This window comes from Chinchilla lanigera, unplaced genomic scaffold (genome assembly GCF_000276665.1).
Source record: "Chinchilla lanigera isolate Chin_1 unplaced genomic scaffold, ChiLan1.0 scaffold00065, whole genome shotgun sequence".
Classification (NCBI taxonomy): Eukaryota; Metazoa; Chordata; class Mammalia; order Rodentia; family Chinchillidae; genus Chinchilla; species Chinchilla lanigera.
In genome coordinates this window covers 10,725,393-10,735,877 of record NW_004955466.1, presented here as the reverse complement: position 1 = coordinate 10,735,877, position 10,485 = coordinate 10,725,393, and the positions used below count along the sequence as shown (strand labels likewise).

At 41.5% G+C, this 10,485-nt stretch overlaps 1 pseudogene; it reads left to right on the top strand.

Annotated features, from left to right (window-relative positions):
• Positions 1-407: 407 nt before the first annotated feature.
• Positions 408-10,485, top strand: part of LOC102023454 — a 59,316-nt pseudogene continuing 49,238 nt past the window's right edge.

Genomic DNA, 10,485 nt, shown 5'->3' with positions numbered 1-10,485 from the left:
TCATCTTTATGTACCCCAACCTTGTACTCCACATTTTAGTGAAAGTTGTTTTTAGCATTCCCTGGCAACTCTCTGCTGTGTACTTTGATTCATATTATATACTCCTGCTAAAGCATTACTCATCTTTCGGACAGCTCAGTTATCACCATCTCTGTGTAATCTTCCATCCAGCCACCCCCTCCTTGGCCAACTAATCCATCTATCTACCAAGTTCTCATAGCACTTTGCAAGTACTGATTTTTAGCACTTTTTATATGTTATAATTGTTTGTTTACATGGTTGTTTTTCCTGCTAGACAATGAACTACACAGGACGGGGTCAGGCCTTGCAGCCTAGCATACAGTAGTTCCTTAAAAATATTGGGTGAATCAAATTGAACTGAATTTCCTACTATTATTCTTTTGCAGAAGTCTGTAAGTGATGCATGTTTTTAGACAAAAATATATCTTGGGTAAGTATGCTTTGTGTTCAGTTTTGTGTTCAGTTTTACTATGACCCTAAAACTGCTCTAAAAAACTAAAACCTATTAGTTGTTTTTTAAAATATATCTTGATGGAGTTGACATTTCCAAGTTTGAAAACATTGTGAGCACCAAAATAGTGTCACAAGTAGAAAACTCTATACCCTAAAACTTTGCTCCATGGCCTAAATGAAAATATTGTATAAAATTATGTTCAGCCTACGTGTATAGGGAATACACCAAACACAAGTGAATTTTGGGTCCCATCTCAAGATACGACATTATCTAAATGCAGATACCAAAATCTGAAAAAAATCAAAACTCTGAAACACTTCTAGCTCCCAGCATTTTGGATAAAGAATATTCAACCTATTCAACTGATGTTATTATAACTATAACAATTAATTATAATTATTATTAGTAATATCCATTACTTATCTATTGAATGCTTATACTTAACTTTGTAACAGGCATTTTGCTAATCACATAGATAAAAGTTTGTTTAATTTTTCACTGTTCTTTAGATAAGAGCATACACACAGGATTTAGGTAATAGATTCAGTGTTACATTCCTAGGAATCTGATGGTGCTTTTAGAGTCCTTCTGAAAAAAATTTTTTTTTTCCTTCTGAAAATTATGTTCTTAACCAGACATAAGTGGTGCATGCCTGTAATCCCAGCACTCAGGATGCTGAGGCGCTGGAGATCGAATCCAAGGCACTGCACAAGTAGTCCACCACTGACCTACTCCCTAGCTCTAAGAAGTACCTTTTAAAATTAAGGATTTAAACACCAACCCCTAGCAACAAGTCTATTAACTTTAGTTTTGAAATGTTGATGAGTCTAAATAATATGCTGAGATACATGGAACAACTGAAATACTATAAGAATATCTGTGATCTCTGTTTAAGACAAAATCATAGGTGTCCAGATACTCTAACTTATTGCTTATATTAACAAAGGAAGAAAATGCTGAATTTCCATAAGATGTTAATGCAGTTATAAATGCTATTTTTTCCCATCCAAGTTCATGGACCCCCAGAGTTCTGTATGTGAGCACACTGGATATATACAGACCATGGAGGCTACATGGTGACTTACCTCCTAGGAAAAAGGAATTATCTGCCTTTTTGGAGAAATTGGTGTGTGCATGGAGAGAAGAAAATTGTCCTGTGCGCAGAGATGGCACAAAGTCAGTGGCAAGAGATGCACTGAGAAGTATGATAAAAGGGAGGAGAGCAAGGAGGAATTTGCAGTAGTAGAGCCATACAGCTGGTGAGAAGCTTTTCCTGAGAGGGTGAACGCAGAGATTCTAAGAGGATACAGAAGCGTATTGCAGAAATCGTGAAGTGTAGGTAAAAGTCTTAGCAATTGGGAGAAATTCTGTATCTGTCCCCAGGAGGAAGAGACGCATTATGATGGTTAATGACACTGTACTGAGGAATACAAAGGGATTGAGCCTGGGGCCACTTGTGATGGCAGTTTTGGAAGTGTTCCCACATTCCTCTGTTATGCTGTACATTGATGTATGGCAAGGGTTATCAAACTCACTCACTTCTACACCTTCATGCGTTGGCTTCAGCTGATTCAGATAGGACAAGTAAAGTGGTTTATGTCCAAGACTGTGCGTCATTATTGACTTTGAAAAGATAAGCAGTATGAAGGCTGGGGGCACAGATAGTATTTTGATCACTCTAAATTAAAAGTTGATCATCCAATGGCGTCAAATTCCTTTGTCTGGTGGTCAAGCGCACTATGATCTGATTGCTTTTTCCTCTTATGACTGCATCTTCCTTTTAAAATTTCATTTTATGTCATTGGCAATGAGAATAGTCAAAATTTTTGTCCACTCTCATTCTATTATTTGTTTGGAATTGCCCCAGTTTGAGCTCTAAAAACTGTCTGTATAGCCTCTTCACTGAGGAACAAACATCAAATACAATGGTTGAAGTAGAAATTATAAGCTACAAAATTGCAGCAAGCTCTAATTCATACCTCATGAAGAAATTTGACATATGTGGTGACTTGCAAATTCTCTATTGAAGAACACTGAAATTTAAATCTGAAGGAAAAAATATGGAGGATATGATCTGTCTACAAATATGTGAGCATAGAAAAAGGAAAAATGGAATTAATTATTTTCTGGAATGGAAGGTGGTAGGTTATAGTAGGTGGCAGTTACAAGGAGAAAATATTTTGACTTATCTGAAGATATAATGGGAGCCTTTAAATAGCAGACAAATCCCACTGTCATAAGTCATGCTTTGTTTCCCACTTCTGTAGTGAGGGTGTCTGATCATAATTAAGTGAAATCATCTTATCTGAAAAGTCAGAGTGTGCTTTCTGGATAGCAGAAAAATCAAGAGACTTCAAGCTGGGCATGGTGGTGCATGCCTATAACCCCAGCACTCTGGAGGCTGAAGCAGGAAGAGTGCCACAAGTTCGAGGCCAACACGGGCTACACAGTGAGTTCAAGGACAGCCTGGACTACATATTAAGAACCCATCTCAAAGAAAAAAAAATCAAGAGACTTCAAAGTTACATTTGCTTGTTATTTAAGTAATGGAAATCTAAATGCATAAATACTCCAGTGGGCTTAGGGATGTAGCATAGTGGTGTAGTGCTTATCCAGTAGATGTGAGGACCTGGGTTTGATACCTAACACTACAAAACAACAATAGCATCAGCAAAACACTAGTTTCTATTAAAGGATCACTATACACATAGCAAGATACAGTTAGAAAAAAACAATATTGAGTCAACTTACATACCTTTTGAGCAATCTAGATCATGTGATCACACTTACTTTCTTGGGAATCATATGACATTGCAAGTGATTCTCCCAAAAGATCCACTTTTTCACTTATCCTTTGATATGATTTGTACACTAATTATAATGTCCGTAGTTAGTTGTCAGTCTGTGTTAACATAGACTTGCTAAAATTGCAATGTGGCTGACATATATGCTTCCCTGGATGAAGAATGGTCCACACTTGGCTAATGCTTACAAGTTCAGGAAGCTTAATTTGAATGAAGATGTTAGTCTGCCTTAAAAAAATTATATATAAAAGAGCTACAAATCATAAGTACATATTCTGTGTGCAGCCATTCTCAGATACAGAATTTAAGGATATGGTCTTCTCTTAGATCTATGCCAGAACCAATGCAAAATTGCGTTTGTTTACAGAAGAAAGAAGGCAGAAGTTTTCATTAAGGGACAAGCAGGCAATACATTACTTCCTAGCACAGTTGGGTGGCAGAACTATCTGCTCTCCTCTGACTGCTGAGCAGCCCCAGATGCTTCTTGGTGCCTCTGTGCACACCCAGGTCAGCATGGTGCATGTTAATGAATGTTGTTCTAGAGATTACACAGCCATGAAGAGAATTACTACATCAGAAGTGGCTAGTCATGACTGTAATGGGAGTGATTATAGGAGAAGAATGAGGTACCTTCTGCAGATGGAAAGATTTGTTATTGTAACAACATAATTGTAACCGTGACTGAGAGTAAAGATAAACAGATCATAACATTAATATTAACACTGTTTTACAAGGGTGAATGGAGATAAATTCAGCTGTTACTTGGTAAATTTTCCATTAGTTATAAAAGAAAAATCTTCCATGTCTAGAATCAAAAATTACCAACAGACATTATTTTTCTTCTTTCTGCCTCCTGCTCTTTTGGAGACTGTCACAAATGGGACTTGAGTCGACTCCTGAGATGAGGGTTGTGACAATCTGGTACAGAGTCCTAATCCGTTCATGAATGTGAAGTCCTAACCACCTCCCACTAGGCTGTGCCTCCCCACACTGACGCTTTCTGGGGCACCCACTCAAACTACAGCAGGAAACCTACTCACTTGGAGCATTCTTAGGCTGATAAAGAAAAGAGAGAGAACTACAGGACAAGGGTCGACTGTAAAGCTGTACTAGGAAACTTTTTTTGTTTTTGGCAGTGCTGGGGGATGAACCCAGGGCCTTCTGTATGCTACCACCCTATCACTAAGCTACCCCCTAGCTCCGTGCCACTCCAAGTCAGTGTTTCTGACAGGTGAAGCGCCCAGTTTCACAGGTTCTTTACATCCATGCAAGGCTCAAGGACAAACGCAGTGGGATTTCCAAAGCAACACTGTGATTAGGAGTGAACTGGGCAGAGGGCAGGGTGCAGCGGGAAAAGGACTCACGTAGAAGGAAATCCATAAGTACATTCATCTGTGTGCTTGTTTCAGCTATGCATGTGGAAACCACTGAGCACCGATGGCTTTAGATTTTTTTAGTTTGCTTGTTTGGTTGGTTTTTTGTTTTTGTTTTTTTGGTTTTTTTTTTTTTTTGTCGTCTTTTTGAGACAGGGTCTTGCTATGCAGTTCAGGCTGGCCTAGAGCTCATTTTGTAGCCCAGGCTGGTCTCACACTTGCAACGATCCTCCTACCTCAGCCTCCCTAGTGCTGGGATTACAGGCATGCGCCCCCATGCCCGGCTCAAGGCTGTATTTCTACTGTAGTAATTATGCTCTTCAGTTTATCTAACCATCAGCACATTAAAATTCTGACTTTTACGACTACATCTGATTTGGTTAACAGCATCCCTCAAACACAAACACACAGACCACATATACACAGGTGCAAACATATACAGTTAAACGGATCACATTCACACACATTTCTAGATATGCATATAGTTTTATTGTCATAGGAATATTTTCTCCTCAGTCTGTAATGATAGGGCAATTCAAGATGATCTATACCAATGAGAAGACTGAGCCATCGGTGCTCAGTGGTTTCCACATGCGTAGCTGAAACAAGCATACACTTGAATGTACTTACGGATTTCCTTCCACACGAGTCCTTTTCCCTCTGCACCCTGCCCTCTGCCCAGTTCACTCCTAATCACAGTGTATACAGAGAGCTCATTCTAGTAGAGGATTTTCCTCCCACACATGTTTTCTTGTGCTTTATGGAGTTTCTGAAAGTAGGAACGTTTGCTCTTGGCCATCAGGGATGGGCAATTCAGTGAATTGGTGACAGTAAATTCTGTGAAGAGATCGAATCAGAAGGCCAAGGCCAAGAAGCACATTGGACTTCTTTTTTCTGATAAAATTCCCAAGATCTTCACTAATATCCAAATTTGACTCCTAACTAATTTTAAGGCCTCTGAAAGTGCAGCCTGAGGAGATGGCAGAGCCTCCAGAGGGCATGGTCCCACTGCGTTTGTCCTTGAGCCTTGCGTGGATGTAAAGAACCTGTGAAACTGGGCGCTTCACCTGTCAGAAACACTGACTTGGAGTGGCACGGAGCTAGGGGGTAGCTTAGTGATAGGGTGGTAGCATACAGAAGGCCCTGGGTTCATCCCCCAGCACTGCCAAAAACAAAAAAAGTTTCCTAGTACAGCTTTACAGTCGACCCTTGTCCTGTAGTTCTCTCTTTTTTCTTTATCAGCCTAAGAATGCTCCAAGTGAGTAGGTTTCCTGCTGTAGTTTGAGTGGGTGCCCCAGAAAGCGTCAGTGTGGGGAGGCACAGCCTAGTGGGAGGTGGTTAGGACTTCACATTCATGAACGGATTAGGACTCTGTACCAGATTGTCACAACCCTCATCTCAGGAGTCGACTCAAGTCCCATTTGTGACAGTCTCCAAAAGAGCAGGAGGCAGAAAGAAGAAAAATAATGTCTGTTGATAATTTTTCCAAAGCAACACTTATCTTTGAAAAGACCAAAGGCAGGTTGCAGTGTAGACAGATACAAGGGTTCCCTCTGGAAGCAGGGCAGGCGAGTAGCACCTTTAAACACTCCCTTGCTTTTCAAGCAGCTGAGGGAGGTGAAACCTGCAGAGATCTCGGTGAGAGCGGCCTGAAGAAGGCCCTGCAGAGGTCCTTCATTAACCCGATTAGGCAGGTGGATGGAGAGGGCCTCGCTGATAATTTACACCTTGCTAATGAAGCGTGTGACTCTTAATCTCCTCCAAACAAGACACACTCATGAAACTGTACAAGGAAAGGGGAAATTAATTAGGTGAAAAAACTATGAGATTATAGCAGAGGGATTCCTGCAAGGCAACTCTAACCTAGGTGGTTATTCATTTTAGTCTTTCTGAAATTAATGGCTGAGCTGTCAAGTAAGCACGTTTTGGTACCTTTTGGGCTTATACAACAAAAGCAGCGCATCATTATGTGTCTGATTTTATATTTTATGCAATATCTTGGAAAATCTCTCTGATGAAAATGCTGTAACTTCTAGTGAGTAATAATATTTTTGCAGTACAGCTAAAAATATATATAAAAAGATTCAATTGTATACTGCCTATATTTTAAAATGTCAAATTGTGAAGTAGTTACATCTAATGCAAGCTTTGGAGAAATTTTGTGTCCAGAAGGGAATATTTTAAATGATTAGTTAGAAGTACTATATAGATGATACTATTGGTTTAGTAAAAGAAATATAACAGTGGCTAATATTAATCAAGCATTACTATATACTAGGTATTATCTAAGTCCTATAAATTTACTAACTCATCTTCTATGTAACAATTCAATGAAGAAATTACTATTAGTCCATTGGTTTATAGATGAGTAAATTAAGGCTAAAGAGGTTAAGAAGTGTTTTCTTGCTAGTAATAGACCAGACCTTAAAGCCAGAAATCAGTTTAACTGGTCTGTATTTCAAAGGATTGCTCAGTTTCTTGTCAGGCATGGAAATGACCTAGGTTCTTCTTCCAGTCATAGTTATGACAAAAATACAATCTTCATGACAAGATATATTGGCCAACTGCACTGGATTTAAATTATTTGTTATTTGCTGTGATCTTGGGCACATTATTTAACTTCTCTGTTTCAGTGCCTTGATCTCTAAAGTGAGGATAATGACTTCTTCATTAGAGTGGGTGAGTCATGCCTGAGACATGGTGTGATGCACCCCCCCCCCCACAGTAGGACCTCAGATTATTCTGCTCCCTCCATACTCTGCTTGTTTATTCTGCACTGGACTTCATGACAGGCTCAGCAGTCTGACTCATAGCTTAGTCAGCTAAAGACTTACAAACCATAATTTTAGACATGGCTTCTGATTCTCTGCTGTATCTAAACCAGACTCCTTCTTCCAGAGACACCCTTGGCGCCTTTCTGTCCAGGACCCATCTCATGTTTTAGGTTGGGGGATGTTTTCACCATGCCACTATTTTGGGGCCTCTTCACTTTTCAGTGTTTTTTTTTTTTTTCTTTGGCCCTGTTCAGTTTCTCGAGAGAAGAATCCTCCAATTTCCTTGCTGCAAGGAGGGTGTGAACAGGATAATACTCATCTGGAACATGCCAGGGAAGGCATACTGATGATTAAAATACTGAGATGATTCTTCAGGGTTATGGCCTCTTTTCCTTAGCATCCTGTCACTCCAGCCACACTGACCTTCCTGAGTTCCCACTCCCCAGGATCCAGGAGCCTGCATCAATACTGAGGTCATTGTCTTCATTGCCTGGTGCCCATCCTATTCTGGCCATATATAACCTAATGAAAACAAGGCTTATATCTGGGCTTCTGGCAGAGCAGGAAAAGGGTTCACTGTGGAATTGAAAACCATCCCTTTCATCTTTTAATATATCCTGCCCTCCTTCTTGCCTGGTGTGTTGGTTTGGGGCTTATAGCAAGGTGAACAGTGTAATAGAGGATACATATTTTATAAGATTATAATAGTCACCCAAAGAATCATATACAAGAGAGCGCAGGAAATTTGTCTACACACTACAGACCAAGAATCCAGCCGAGGACCTGGATCCCACGATAATGTACTGCATGAGTTCAGCTGAAGACCTAGAGCTCATAACAGTGCGTCCCATGAGTCCAGCTGGAGACCTAGAGCCCATAACAGTATCTCATGCAGGCCAGTTTCACGGATCTGCACTGGAAGGCCCAAAGGTCAGTGGTGGAATCTGGAAAGTCTGTGCCAGCAGGATGAAGGATCTGTGCTAGCGGGCTGAGGGATCTGCACTGGAGCCAGGAAGCGACTCACGAAATAAGAACCAGAGTTTCCCTAAAAAGTACCATAGCTCTCCTCAGTAACAGTGAGGTCCCAAGCTCCTCCAATGATCAGGACAGCCAAGTTCCCATCAGGAAAGCCAAAACAGCCAGCTTCTCTAGGAGACTGGCAGTGCACCATCTTCCTCTCCAGAGCCAGGAAGCGATGCTCAGAGTGAGGACCAGAGCTCCCCCAAGTGAACTAAAGCTATTCTCAGTACCAACAAGGTCCCAGACTCCTTGGAGGATAAAAACAGCCAAGTTCATCAGGAAAGCCAGCATGACAGTCTCCTCCAAAAGAACAGTTCCTTACAGCTTCTACCAGCTCCCAACAGCTTAACTTCTTCTCTAGTTCTGCCTGTTATGCTGATGGCAACAGTCCTCAGGTGGGCCTCGAACACCCAGCACCATGCTTACTCAGTACAGCTGGGGGTTATAAGTTGACCACCAGTTGTCAATCCACTACACCTGGTGAGCCTGTAGCCATGGCCTGTGATTCTATTATTTTAAAGTAGCCTTTCCTGCCTTCTGGTATAAGGATGGCATCTCATTTGGTTCCTTGGTGGGCAGCCAATGTAGGATTGTAGTCTTTTATTGTAAAAGCCTCACATTTATTCTTTCCATTAATGTCTGGTGCCTTAGAATCCTGACAACCACCCCCACCTTCTTGGGTTTGGTGGCACAAATCTACTTTTGTTCTGATTTGGTGTTTAGTCTTTCTCCTCTACATGTGCTAATATTTTTACTTTATTTGGCTGAGACAGTTCCCACCCAACCATCTGATTTCCATCTTCCAGGCTTTTACAGACATCTTAGTTTCTAGTTTCTTATGGGTATTGATGCTATCTGGGGCTCTTTTAGCTTCCAGCTTCTTGGAAGGAAAATATATCAGTTAGTCACCATCATTGGCAGTATGGAAAAGAAACCAACTCAGACTGGTTGAAGCTAAAGTGGGAAGACTACTTCAGGGTCCGTGTGTTTTCTTTTAGATTCAAATTCAGGGATGAAGGAGGCACTGATGGAATTGAAGTGCAAAACCTTGATGGAATTGAAGTGCAATTCCTGATGGAATTGAAGTGCAAAACCTTGGGGTTTTCTATGTTTTGTTTCCTCTTCTGAGTATTTATCCTTAATTGCTCTTGCTCCCCTACACACTCCCCACTCCCCCCCTCTGTCTCCCTTCCTTCTTCTTCCCCTTCCCCTCCTTCCTGCCCCCCCCCCATTTTCTCTTTCCCTCTGTCCCTGCCTTCTTCCTCCCCTCAATTCCTGAGGTATCTGCTGTGATTCCAAGTACTAATGGGATTTAGCTTGCTTCCTCTCCAGCCAATCTAGTTCCAAATTCTGAGGAAGAAATTAAAGAGGCCCACCTTGAGACAGGTGCCCCTTTCTCTAACATCAAGAAAGGAAGATCCTGATGAGTAATGAAATCCAAGCCATAGTACTCTGTAGGGCAGGGTAGGGGAACTGCTTGCAGAATTGAGGGTGCCATTCTGCTCTGGGCTGACACACCAAAAGGTGTCAGCTACAACAGAGAGAAGAGTCATTTACTCACCCAGTTGCCTTTCCAGTTCTTTTTCTGAAGTTTTGCTCTGAGCAAGGGGTGGCAGGTTGCAGGAAGTATTCACAGCTACTTTGGAGAGTTGCTGCAGCACAGAGACCAGGCTTGGGCCTTCAGCAGCCTCAGCAAGGGGTTGGTTTTCCCAAGGCCCTTGGCAGCCAGCCTGTGCCAAGGTCTTCTGAGAGGAGTTTGCCTGGGCTCCTGTGTCTCTGCCTGGGAGGGCTCTAGTCTCTTGCCCTGGGGGCTTGTGTCAGCTACTCTTCACAGCCTGAGGCTGGGACATCATATAATTGTTTTTCCCTTCCCCTGCCTTATAAGGGATATGTTGATCAACATTTGCTTGGGGAATTTCTCAGTCAAGTATGGCAACACACAAACCATGGACTATCTCTCCAGTTCTGAACAACACTACATGCCAAGTAAGGAGTTTAGGAGTGAGAGCCCACATCCCAAGTGACAGAATTCATTTTCT